Source organism: Zophobas morio, unplaced genomic scaffold (assembly GCF_036711695.1).
Source record: "Zophobas morio isolate AGI-343-1 ecotype UQ-CSIRO unplaced genomic scaffold, CSIRO_AGI_Zmor_V1 ptg000030l, whole genome shotgun sequence".
NCBI lineage: Eukaryota > Metazoa > Arthropoda > Insecta > Coleoptera > Tenebrionidae > Zophobas > Zophobas morio.
Genome location: NW_026972135.1, coordinates 12,633,678 through 12,648,234, shown reverse-complemented (window position 1 = coordinate 12,648,234; position 14,557 = coordinate 12,633,678). Strand labels below are relative to the sequence as shown.

Genomic DNA, 14,557 nt, shown 5'->3' with positions numbered 1-14,557 from the left:
ACTCTGCTACTACACATGGCGGACGTGATTAAATTGTTCCGCTACTTTATTGAGTAAATCAAGATTCAAGAACGACTCACTGCATTTTTCCGAAAATTTGGAAATACAGTATTGTTATTAGTATTACATTGCAATCATTGCATCTATCTAAATTGATATAATTGTCATTACAAAAATGTTCATGACGTCATCACAAAATTTTGTAATGGGAAAACTCACTTGCAATAAACGCGTAGCACGCTTCTTTACCTTTACTAAAACACTACATACATATCTTTAATTCAACTTATAAGAGTTATTAGAAATAAAAAGAGTGCGTCGACCCAGGGACGCACGGATTGAGTTTTAACTTTGCATTGTCAATTTATACTTATAAATTAAACACGTATACGCGGCGAAGTCATTAATTTTCTCTTAAAAAATAATAAAAACCAAAAATATGTTGCATTTGTATTTTATTGACGAAATGATGATTAATGATGATAATTGGGTTAATTAAAGTAAATATCCATGTATTGCCAATTGTTGTTTATTATAAAATACACTTTTTTTTATTTATCATATAGAAATATCATAATTAATTATTAATAGAATAATATTGTATAAAAAAAAATTAAAGTACAATGTGTAATTTACCAACCAAAGTAATAAGTAAATATTTATAAATGCTAGAGCAGTATTTATAACTTGATATAAATATCAGTTCTTAAATAAATCATAAAACGTGTGAAAACGGCATCAATTGTTGTACCTAATTTAGTCGTTGGAGCAGTCAAATGAACACATTTTATGAAACAGTTTATTAAATAGTTTATTTTTAGGTACTCATATAAAAAATATTGTTTGCTAATTTCTATATTAGAAAGCTTATTATTAAATTCTCTAATCAAAGTATTTGCAGATATCTAAAAAAACATCAACATTAGTTACTTAAATTTGTCGTGACTTTTCTCAGTTTCTGGTGGTTCTCTTTCACTACTATCCATTATCACAACATTGGTATCATGAAAATTAGGTAAGGTCAAACTCGGTACGGCTCATACGGGATGGGAATTCATTGCAGTTACGGGCTGCACTTCTTTATTTGAAAATAGAATAGCGTCGCTTCGGTGCACTTTGCTGTTAATTCCCGTTTTCATTTACTTAGCCGTTTTACTAATTACGTTTTCGTTAATTGTATTTATGAAAGAAGTGACAATTAATTCAGTGATTATCACTCGCTACGGAGTCCCGGCGATCCAGCGCGCCATGATTACATTTACGGTGGCACAATAAAAGCTGGTAAAGATCAGAGGCTCTGTAGCCTAGTGGTCAAGGCATCTACCCGGCAAACGGGATATGTGTGGTTCGATTCCGCACCGGAGCAGCAAACATTTTTTCTTCGCTTACCTACACATTCACGCCAGTTTATCACTCTCTCTTTCTATAGCGCGGCGTTACATGCCTATGCTCAGACACAGTTTAGACTGGTGTCAGTGTCGGTATGGAAAAACGTTAGCTTGTAGCTCGAACTCGACATCCTACACCGGCGCATGTCGTATATGTGTTCTATAATACGAAATGAAAGGAGTTAACATTCCAAAAAATCGAAACAGCTATATTCGATGTACTGTACAATTCTATAGAGTATGTCTCTTAAAAATATGTTTCGGATCAATGTCCTTTTTCTAGGCTTTGTTAGCCTTCGCCAGCGCTCTCCTTCATGGAAACGATCGTCACCAACCAGAACGTGAGAGTTGACACATATAGCCTACACGTTAGCGCTTCTTTGAGCCCTTATTCAGCCCCATTCAGGCGTGAACAAATAAAATAATATACAAAGAAGAAAAACATTGATCTGTACATCTTTTTTTTTTATTTAAATTAAATTTATATAAATAAAGTAACAAAGGAAGAGTATAGCTAAAAAGTTACAATGTTATTGATTCCCTTGACAAGGCCTGCATTGTTTAAAATGGTTTCATGGTCGCCATCTATTGTAACCACCTGTGCTAAATTATCACACACTTTTGATAACTGGTAATCATGGTGGTCGTCAATTACAGGATATTTTGCCTTGAATAAGTGGACGATGGATTTGATTTTTTTATTTGTGAATGTATAATTCCTCATGGCTTTCAAACGTTTATAGAGAGTAACTGGTGCCTGTTTATCTAGCTTCTGTTTATTACTTATTCCTAAAGGTATCAGAGCCAGAGCTACATCAATACGTTTCTCTAAATCTTTGACCTTTAACAATGCTTCCTAAAAAACTAAGAGTAACAACCCATAACAACAAAAAATATTTATGTTTACCTGATGTTCTGAAAGTACATCAAAAGGAATTACGAAACTAAAAACTTTGTTCAAAATTGTCATTTCAAACTTCACATCGTCCTCACTCCCAAACATTTTTTTTACAGCAGATCTTGAATACGTTGGCGAACCATCTATCAGAATAACCGTGCCAAAATTACCTCGTTTTTCCAATAAACTAATAAGTTCTAATCCAACTGCTGTTCCAAATGAATAACCGATGACGAAAAATGGAACATTTTTGGTTAAGTGACACTCAATGTGCTAAAAATTGTCATAACTTTGAAACAAGGGGAACAAGTAGGAATCTAAAACAAACCGGAATCGTATTTTCTGCAATTTCTTGAATACAGTTTTCGGGATATTGATAGTTATATTGTATTCCTATGACATGAGCTTTCAAGGAACGGGTCAAAACTTCTAATGGTGTAAAGATTCCCTCGACACCTGGTAACACGAAAACTATTGGAAGTTTTTCACTGGATTCTACTTGGCTTGATAATTTAACGGTAGGCAAGTGACTAGTTTCCTTATAAGGAATATTCAGAATGAGCGAACTCATGCCTTTCGCTGTTTTTATATAATCATCATTTCTGTTCAACTTTTCTCCTTCCATTTCAGCCAATCTAAAACAACGTAATTACGTTTGAACTTTATAAGCAATTGGATATTTCATATATTAATTATAAAATGGTTAGTGCTTAATAGCATATTACTTTGAAAATGTTAAACTTCGGGCATCTTTGGAAGTTACGTAGATTTCAAAGTCTTTTTCCAGGAGTTGAATTACTTCTGTAACCACCATCGAATCCATACCAAGTTCTGCAAAAGTCCTATACTGACTTATAGTTTTCATGTCTTTTATTCCTAAAGCATGAGCAACTGCGTCTGCTGCACTAAGAATGTCACTTCTATAGCGTTTTTCAGCAATAACCATACTAGAAACTACCGGATAATCAGTTTTTAATAACACATCCAACATTTCAAGACAGCTTGAAATATTTTGTTGTCGAGTAGGGGAACTAGGGGCTTGTTGTAACAGGGGTAAGTTGTAACACTAAATTTTTACCCACAATTTAAACTCTTTAACGTCAGGTATTTTACTGAATTTAATTTTTGCACCATAAGACATCATGTCATCACAACCACTGTTCCTTGAGCCAGCGCAGTAAGTGGATGTGTGCACGTGTCTCGTTTTGGCCAAGTAATGTAAAATATTGCTTTAGTAAAATTTGGTGTTTCGTATCAGTTATTAATTAATTTAAAACTTTTAGTTTTGCATGTAGCTCAAAAATTACTCAGCTTTGATATTCCTTACACACTTTGACGCTAAGCCACATAATTTTGACGAAATGTAATTAAATGTAGAAAATTGTGCTACGGGGCATGTTGTAACAATAGCTTTGGGGTAAGTTGTAACATGTTACAACTTATCCCAAATTCACTTCTACAAATCTTATACCTAGCATACGAAAAGCGAGCCAAAATTTTGACCTATGCCATATATCGCTTTCCAGATATATTAAGAAAAAGAAGACAACACTCAAATTTTTAATGTTAACTCTTTTTCTAAAAGTTTATTTCAGTTTTACTGAAAAAAAATTATATATAATGAAGTGTTGTGTTGATTTTTCAAAAATAAAGTCTAAATATGTATCAACATTAGCTTTATTTTTATTGGTACTACCTGTCTGATGGCTGTTACAACTAGCCCCAACCACGGGGCAAGTTGTAACAATGCACTTTTTTTAAGAAAATGCCTGGTGTGAAGTGAAGATGAACAATTTTGACCTTTTGCCTGTTCAGTCCAATAGGGGAATAGTTAGACTACCGATAGATACTTTTATAATGGTCAAACAGCTAATAGATACCAAATTATATTCGTTTTCCTAAAAACTGTTACAACAAGCCCCTCGTTCCCCTACCACCAATCACTAATTCTTTATCCTCTCTCTCCATTTTAGCTGCCAAACCAACCTTTAAAACAAGTGTATTTTAAGAATCTTTGAAAATGTAGTAGTTACATCGCCGATTGCCCCCCATTGGATAGCTACAGCAGGTAACCCTTCACGTTTTCGATTCTCACATATTCTTTCCATGACAGAGTTTGCCATACCATAGTTGCTCTGACCCGCATTACCGAGGCCACAAGAAACTGAAGAAAACACAACAAAATATCTAGAACGTATCGTGTAAAATTACTTGTTGTGTTGGCGTTGTAACGAAACCTTAATTTTGGACATAATTTCCTGCTAACTTTGTCCAAAAATACCGTGGCGTGAGCTTTTGGTGAGAACGAAGCCAGGAAATTTTCTTTAGTCTGATTTTGGAATAGTGCGTCTTGAAGAACAACAGCCAAGTTAAAAATGGCATCGATTTGTCCCAATTTGTTCGCCTCTCTAATTAAATTATCACATTTTTGTTCACTGGTCACGTCATTAGTACAAACTTTAACTTGGACACCGTAGGATTTCCATATGCTAGAATCGATCTTTGAAAACCAAAATTCCTTAAAATAAAGTACTTTACTTCATTTTTTGTTGGTGGTAACCAGTTTGAAGTCCCGATCTCGAAGACAGTACTAATTTTCGGGCACCTCTTAGAACCAACCAGTCACTTAGTTCTAACCCAACGCCACCGAGTCTACCAATTATGAGGTAAGTATAACGCACGTCACAATTAAATCTGCAAAAAATGTAGCTATATCCACATTTTTTACTTATGACTAAGTGCTACCACCACCAATATCTTCACACTAGTAAAATTTAGAACACCGGAGGAGCATGTCAACAGAATGCGGTACTTACCGTGGTTTTGAACTAATTTGCAATTTATGAAGTCTGGTAACATTACGGTAGTCCTCTTCTTCATTCCGAAGCTTAATCAAAATTTTGCCAATATGTTTACCCGTCATCATATACCTGTACGATTCCTCTACTTGAGCGGCATTAAACACAATTCTAGGTAGAGGTTTTACAAAACCTGCCTCAATTCCTTCCAACAAACGCTTTATCAATTTCGACTTCATTTCTCTCTCTGAACTTCTAAAAATGCGATCTAATACTATTCCATGATAAGTGACTTCTTTTTTAAGTAATAAAAGATTTAAAGAAACATCTTTAGCCAAATCGTTTTTACCGATTTCCATAAATTGCCCCTTTCGAGCTAAACATTTAACTGAAGCATGGAGCTTATCATCACTTAATGAATTTAGAACAATATCAACCCCGTTATTCTTAGTTTTCCTTTTTGATCATTTGTTCAAATGACGTGTCCCTTGAATTGCCAATATGGCTATCTGGTATTTGAGGGTAATTCTGTTTTAAATAGGCCCTTTTTTCTCTAGTTCCAACGGTTACGTAAATGTCACATTTATAATGAAAACAAACGTTCAAAGCAGCCAATCCAATACCACCCGTCGCAGAGTGAATAAGAATTGAACAACCCGGTTGCATGTTGCCAACCTGTAAGATAAAAATTTGTATTTGAGGGCTCATGTTTACAAACACACCATTAAAAGAGCATAAATAACACTAGAGTAAACAACAGAAACTGTGGCTGCATCTTCTAGTGTCCATGAGTCGGGTATGTGCCAAACCAAACAAGAATCAGCAACAACGTGGGAAGAAATTCCTCCATTGTCACTCACCCCCGCTATCCGACGACCTCTGCAAAGCAACCGTATAAATTTTTGTCAAAAGGTATTAACAATCCGACTTTAAATCTCTTCCTGAAAATTCAAAACCTGTTAGAAATTCTTGTCCAAGCCGGTGTGGTTCTAATATTTCTGGATCTACACGACCAGAGGCAGCCATAATATCTTTAAAATTAACTGACGAATAATAACTCTAAAAATAGTCACTTTCATACACAATACAAGTGTCGTAATGCAACTTACCAAACCCAAAATTCGCCCTCGTTCTAGTAACACTTCGCTGGTTAAAGGTCCTTCTAACCATTCAATACTCGATATATCTCCTCTATTTTTGAAATACGCGTAAGAATGTTCAGTGCTGATTTTGGGCATTTCTTCCAAACGCAGACGTCTGTATGTTCCCCACGATCCATTCTTATAAACATTTATAGCCAAATTTTTACTAATTTGTTCTTTGTAAAACATGTGCTGGGGATCAAATTCTGGAGCATCGTCCATCATAAAGAAACATTTGACTAAGTTTCCGTCTATTTCACGTCGGATGCAGTTTATCAAGCCCAAGATTCCTTCAGGATGTTGATTTGTTGCATAGGTGATTACATTCTTCCTCTGATTTAAGGAATTTTGTAATTCCGGTAACCACTCGAAATTATTGGAAGATATTTCAACAAGTTTGTGCTCAACGGTTGCCACTTTTTTCCGCAATAAAATAATTCTTTCGTTTGATGTTGTATAGTCCGTGAGAATTTCTACTCCTTCAATATATTTTTCCACCTGAAAATTGATTGCCTCCCGCGTTAGGACAAAGCCGTTTTCGCTAAGAGGCACGAAAAGTTGTTTTAAAGTGTTTGATTGTTGTAAAATTTTACTGCCAATATACAAAAGGATATTACTTTCTGATGTTAAAGTAATTGTTTCGTATTTTATGCCAGGTGTGTCATTTATGGCTGCTTTTGACGAAATGGTAAGATCAGGATCAACTACTGGAACATCTTCCAAGGCTTTGTTAACGAAGCCCAATATATGTTCAGAATTTATATCAGTAAATTCGTTAATAATTTCCACAGCTTTAAAGTGATACTCTAGAGTATTTTCTAAGATTAGCTGTGTATTGACCCTCACAACTTCTTCTAACTCTAAAGTCGTATTATTAGGAACGAAAACGTGCTTTTCTAAAACTGGCTCCAATCTTGCTTTTCTTTTAAAGATCGGCTTAAGATGAAGTCCGTGTATTTCTATTCCACCAGATCTAAATAAACAAACTCTTTATTTTTACTGACTAGTTATCATTGAGTATCTAATTTACTCTATCATGTTACAAATCTTGTTAACATATGCGGACAGCACACACTCTTGTCCATTTTGGTTTTCGACCATTTGTTTGTGTTTAATTGGATCAATGATAATTTTCTTAATTCCAACGGGAACATAGAGCAGTCTGGTATCTAACTGAAGGATTAGAAGTTGAAGCATATTATCCATAAACGTAGCCCAGTTATCGTCCCACTGGATTAAACCCAAGGATGAATCTATATTATACGCTTTTATAGCTTTGAACAAACCACTACAAAAAAGTTTCAAAACTTTGTAATTTACTAACAACAACATACCTGTAAGTATAACCCCTTAAGTGAAATTCTCGATAAATGTCATCTTGTTGCAATGTCTTCAAATTGCCATCTTCCAGAACACCGCTAGATGAGAAACTAACTTGATGTCGATCTAAATTCGAACAGATGGTGATACGTCCACTAACTAGTAAAGAATTTTTTTCGAGAATTTCAAATTTGCCTGTACCTCGTTGCACCATTACAAGAAGTTTTATGTAACCAGACTCAGGCACTGTAGCAGCCCTTATAAATTTACAGTTTTCGAAAACTACAGGCATAATATCAGTTGTTAGTTTTCGAGAGGCAGCAAATGTTTGCCAAACCAATTTTAAATATTCGGTAGCAGTGATGCGGTTACGTCCTGGAAAATTATTTCTTAAAGTTAAGGCGGTAGAAATTTTATTTAAACGTACCATCAAGAACATGGCCTTTCATATACTGATATTCTTGAAACAAGTATGAAAGATTGTATTCCTTCTGTTCTCTGTTCGTTGAAACAAATTCTTCAAATTTATATGTATACCAAGAAGTTTTGTGATTCCATTGAATAGAAGGTGAGATTGTGGGAGTGCTTCTACTTACAGGAAACTGAACTTGAGGGAAAATATTGTGAACTTGAGGAAGATAACCTTCTAAATACAACCTACAAAATCAGTGTATGGTTTCCAGGTATCAATAATGGTATTTTTTACCTTCCTAATTCATCCAGAAATTTCACAGTACCGTTATCAATTAGTAAATTATCTTTATCTGTAACTAGCTTGTCGGAAATATTTAGTATTATAGTGCCTTTAGAGATATTATTAGAACTTTCATGGGTGTGGCAAGCACTTTTCATTAAGTCAACTATGTCTCGAAATTTTGGAAAATTCATGTTAGAATGATATTTTAGTTTGGTAAGGTTTATCGCTGCTAATACAGCCTCCTCCAGTTGAATAACATTATTATAATAAGCACAAATGATTTTTCCAGAGCCATCACCAGAAACACTTGTAGGTAATAATTCTAACCTTTTAAAAATATCTACTATGATTAATTGCAAACATATTGATCCTAATATATTTTCATCTGTTTCTGCATTCGATTCTAAAATTTCTTCAAGTGTTTTTACTTTATTGATCACCAAGATTTTATTAATCCTTCAACCAAAAATTCAAACATCTTATTTAACGACCGCTGAAGAGATCTGAACTCACCTTGCTATGCCGTTTCTGAAAAACAAAAACTGCAACAAATACGAAGCAAGTAACTTAAAATTTTTAACAAATTTTCCAAAAACTATATGCAAGCGTGGTCGCTTGGAAGGCAAATGTTTAGATGACATCGAGAGGACACCATGTTTGGAAATTATTGCATAGCCTCGATATAAGTGATTTGGAATATCCATCTTATATAACTGATGGAGGAGACCAACATGTTCTGTATCCAAACCTTTGCTGCTAACGTCGTCCAAAATTTTCAAAACTGCTCCTTCAGTGCGACCACTGACACAAATTAATCTAGGAACATCATCTTTTGGCAGTCCACCATCGATTTTATGTTTATTAAACCGTCGTAATATAACATGAATGTTGCTGCCACCGAAACCAAAGTTATTAACACCTACAATGGCATCCTCTTCTAAAAGCTCAGTAGTGTCCGTTACGACTTTCATTCTGTTTTGTTCAATCCCTACTAGTCCTTTTCTAACTCTTCTCAAGTTGATATTAGGTGGTACAAATCCGGTTTCCATCGCAATCAGTACTTTCATAATTGAACAAAGACCCGATGTAGGTTCCGTATGGCCGATGTTTGACTTTATTGAACCTATTAGTAGCTGTTGATCGCACTTTTTCGCCAGGGCCTCGTCGATAGCCTTCACTTCTTCAGGATCACCAACTTTAGTCCCAGTGCAATGTGCTTCGATATAGCTTAGACTTGAAGGACTAATATTACTTTCACGATACGTTTCAGTCATTAGCTTTTCTTGCATTTCCGAAGAAGGATATGTAATCCCTTCGTTTGTAAAACCGTCGCAATTCCCTTTCACATTAATAATTTGTGCGTACATTCGTTTCACGTTTTTAGATTTTTGAAGCAAAAGGCATACACAAGCTTCGCTTCTGACGTAGCCGTTAGCGTCCTCATCAAATACTTTACATACACCATCAGTGCTTAACAGTGACATGCTAAAATGTATTGTTGTAAGTATTATTATTATTTATGCCACAAGGTCCCTATATAGCAAATAAGTCACGTAATATTATTTTTGAAGAGCATTTTTCAAAAGTGACTTTAGTTAGTATAAGTAACACACATGTGTTAAGGCAGGAATTCAATATGCACATTACAGCTGATTGCCAAGAGAGTTGTAACATAACAGTAATAGATAGTTTCAACTTAATTCTAACAATTGGGAAAAAAACAGTAGTGTAGTCGGAGTTGACGAAAATATATCATGTTGGCAAACTCTTAAATATAGAACAAAATTAGTTTTCCTCTTATGCTGAAACGAACGAAAAAGCTAATTTAAATCAAATTCTAAATTAGTCACTTTGGTCTTCTGCTTTTTTTTTACGTTTTAAATTTTCATAGTGAGATCACCTTTATTAAACGATGTTGGATCAATAAATGATTTCCTTATAATTACGTACCCACAGAACTGCATTGTAGGTCCAGGATGAAGAGTCAAATTGCAGCCACCGACTATTGCATTCTCGCATTCTCCTTTCCTCATGGCTTGAAATGCTGAATAAAGAGCATTCCCAGAACTGCTACAAGCCGTGTCAACTACGAATGACGGTCCTTTTAGTTTCAGATGATAGCTAATACGATGAGCAAACATAGATCTAATACCCCTGAAGGAAATATGTCATGGTTACAATAAATACACCCAAAATAAACATAGCAATGTAGTAACCAAATTTCCGCGCGCCGAACTTCTGGTAAGAAAAGGGGTAGAAATGGAAACAAACGAAAACCACTAAGAGGGAGATGCGCAGAAGGGTCGTGTTTTTATTTATGTGTATTTTGTTTGGGGATGTGGTGGGGGGGGGGGGTTTGTTTGTTTGTTTTAATTCGGTCAACGACGCAACTTTGCCCAGCTCATTTTAATGCAATTATAACTCCTTTGTTTAATATATTTTAATAAAATCCATAGCTTCGTTGTTATTATCAGATAAATTCTTTGATAAAAATCAGGACGTAAATGTAGCTTAATTCAATAAAATCATTGCTAAAATGTGAATAATATAATCTCTTTCAAACTTCTTGTTGTTTAAAATCATTGATAAAACATGAATAATTTCTCATTTCATTTTCCTTGTTGTATAAGATTGTTGATCACACGTGCATAAATTAATCTCACTTAAATTTCTTTGTTATTTAAAACAAGTGTTGATGGAGTGTGGCCAATTAAATTTTGCTTATTGCTTGTCTGAAATCCAAATACTCAATTTGATAGTGCCAGATAACTCGGGGGTCGTGTGGCGTGGACGCGGTGGCGTCGACGTCTTCGTGTGGGTGGTTACGGCTCTTGCTAGACTTCCGACTTTGACTGAGTGCGCCTGTCCCCCTGCGCTCGCTGTGCGCCCCCATCTGGTTTGTTTACTTTGCCGAGAGTTCCGCGATTTTAATTTTGTTTATTGTTGTACTTGTGAGGTTGCTAACATTTTGTTATGTTCTCAGGTTCCGACGAAAATAAAGGTTTTTTTTTCTCTGAGGAATAAACTCTTTAGGCTCTTCCTAGGCCAAGGTCCTTTGAGCTCGTATTGGATTTATTTCTCATAGTTTTTTTTCCATATATAAGTTTTTCAAATCCGTCACTCTTCCCGCTCCGCAGTGCGCCAATTTGTACAAATGAACGCCTCCCGCCATTTTTCAAAACACAACGTAGGGTCCCACTTCTGTAGACGATCACAGCCCAGGCCAAATTTCAAATTTTAGCGGGCTTTTTCAAATTTTGTTTAAAGTCAAAATAAGGCGGGAGGTTTGCGTTCTCACAGTAACCTTACCAGTTGTCAACAGTTTTGAGAAACAATTTATATCAAAAACTTCTTTTAATTTTGTATCGAAGCTAGAAACAATAGAATCAACACCATTATTGTTATTGAGAAAAGGCGAGCTTATATTGTCTAGATCTTGATATAGATAATGGAAATCAGCTTTCCGAAAATTGTATTCAAGGATGTCATTATCTGGGAATACATTATGTTCAGACTTTTCCATAAGTTGTCCTAATTTCGCGAGCAGAAGGAAAATTGTTCTCTATAGCAAAAATCCCACTAGCTTTGTACAGACTATAGTAGTTGTTGCTTAGAACCAAATCTAATACTCCTCCGATGTGATTAACTACACTATTATACTGTTATAAGTCAAACGTTTACAATGTTGGTAATAACAATAATAATAATATTATTCATTTAATATCCAACAGAATAATTCTCCAGTTACAAGATAATATTAACAAACTATTGTTGATACGATCTAACCAATACAATTAAAATTTGCTTACCCTGTTATTCCAAAGTTCTGCGATTGCATTAGGTTCATCAGCGTTGGATTTTCCACGTCTGACTAACAAAGATCCAAAAATACACCAGTTTTACTTCCCTTGAGTTCTAATGGATTTATTCCAGCATCCATTACAGCTTCAGTAACTTTTTCTAAAAGAACTCTCAAAGCAGGGTCCATAATATTACATTGACGATAATGTAATCCAAAATATCCAGCATCAAATTTGTTGATATTATCAATGTGACCACTTCTTCTCGGTACATTGGCAAGATCAGCTTTCCATCTTTTCTCATTTTTCGTAACCATATCCTTTTTGTTAAATAGATTTTCGCGAAATTCATGAATATTTTCAGATTCTGGAAAACGGCCTGATATACCAGATATAACCACTTCTTCCCCAGGTGGTGGAGACGATAACCAACGACCATATTGTAAATTAACATCGATTGATTTGTTTTTTTTAGTTTCGTTGAACTCCATCTTCAGACGCTAAAAATTTAAATATAAAACGACCCAAACCTAAACTTTTCTCGCTGAATACATGCACTGCATGTTAAAATGGGTGACATGTGTCCATATTTATACAATGCATAACGGAAGTGGAGGGAATTTAATCACATTATGAGTCACTAAACTAAACCTGCTAAAAGAATTTCGTAATAGATTGTATTACAACAACAAGTCTGATATTAAGCACTGCATTAATAATATTGTGAAGATACCGTGAACCTAAAAAATAAAATGTACTTAAAAAAAAACTCACGTCTGCGAATATCCCATTTTCGTGTATTCAAAACAAACTGATATTTTGTCTTTAGACTGTAATCCTACTCGTGTATCACCATTAGAGAACGGATTTTATGAAATTTGCATATCCGTTATTTTTTGCATATAAGCCTTGCTATTTAATATGTGAACGAATCATGATAATTAAAAATGAATACAGCTATATAAAAAAATGCATATTTGCATATATTTGCCTTCTGCAGCATATGTCACATAACGGATGCATATTTTGCAATGATTGTCATTCTATCGGCATTTATCTAGAAAGACGAAATTTCATGAATCATATATTGTCCAGAACTTCAAATAACTAGGAATAGTTATTAGTTAGTTAATTATGGTAGTTTGGAGACACCACTGGGTGTTAAGCCAAGCTTCCAGGTAAATTCGCGCCCTAATTACTTTTGGAAATACTGTTCATTCCCAACATTTTTAGTATAAGAATATTATCTTTAAAAATGTGACTTACGTATTTTTTGCAAAAAAACGTAAGCTCGGGAAACCTGTTTTTATAATTTATAAATAAATTTAGTTCGCTTATTAAGCTTTTTTTTTAATTTTCGGAGCATATGCAACTGCATATCTCTGCATATATTAAGAAAGTTACTGCATATTTGCATAAATTTAGTGCATATCATATGATCATATTTCCCAAAATTTTGCTGCATATTTTCCGCTCTCTAATCACCATAATAAAAAATAAACCTTAATACAATTGTTATCAGACTTAAAATATTCAGTCCACTAATATTATTTCTTCAGCCGTAATTTTCAGCATATAGTTAAAATATCGATATATGATAGCCTTAGATTTTTGATGACGACGAATAAAAAAATTTTTGGTAACGTTTTATAATATAAGCAATGATAATAATTTAAAACACACCAGAAATTTGGCAATAAACAGACAAAAGACAATTGATGCAGAGGAGTGGACGAACAAACGGAAAAGCAAGACGGCATTTTCGTATTTTACGGACGAAACGACGAAAAACTTTAAACTAGACGTTTCAAAAATTAATTCGATAAAGGTACTTCGAACTTCTATATCATTTAAATACAATAGCAAAAGTATTTATTTACATATATTTGAATGAAACTTTTCCAAATATATTTAAATCTATGACGCCTGTCTGTCTGTCTGTCTGTCTGCCTCTCTGCCTCTTCAACCAAACTTTGTCTGTATGTCGGCATCACATATTTGATAAATTATGATCTAAACAGCCTATTGAAAAAAGGATCGTACGCTATGATTATTGTGTTTGTCATGATTTTTTACTGTTGTAGAGAAAACTATTCTTAAGTAGGTACAAATAGCCTATGTCAATCAATACTTTTCAAGAAAGCTAGTCAGCATAATAGTTGTTACAGATTTTAATTATACATAAATTGAGTGATACGTTTTTACTATGTATAAATAAAATAAGCGTAACTAACACATGCCTGCAAAATTTCAATATTAAAAACCTGTATGTTTTAACCACTGTTTTGCATTTTTGTTGTATCCCTTATTACGAATATGAAATTCATTTTTTACTATCACGTAAGGTTTATTTCGAAAAACATTAGGACTTTATTTTGTCTCAACTTTCTGTTGCACTTATCATTATGACTTCAATTTGACACTACTTCTGACACTGAAACATATATGAAATTTTGGTTTTCTATGCTTTTTATAAATAGACAAGGTTCCAATTTACACTTTTTGTACTCTAAT

General features: G+C 34.2%; 1 pseudogene; it reads right to left on the bottom strand.

Annotated features, from left to right (window-relative positions):
- Positions 1 to 1,287: 1,287 nt before the first annotated feature.
- Positions 1,288 to 12,592, bottom strand: LOC135138588 (fatty acid synthase-like; annotated as a pseudogene).
- Between the last annotated feature and the right edge of the window lie 1,965 nt (positions 12,593 to 14,557).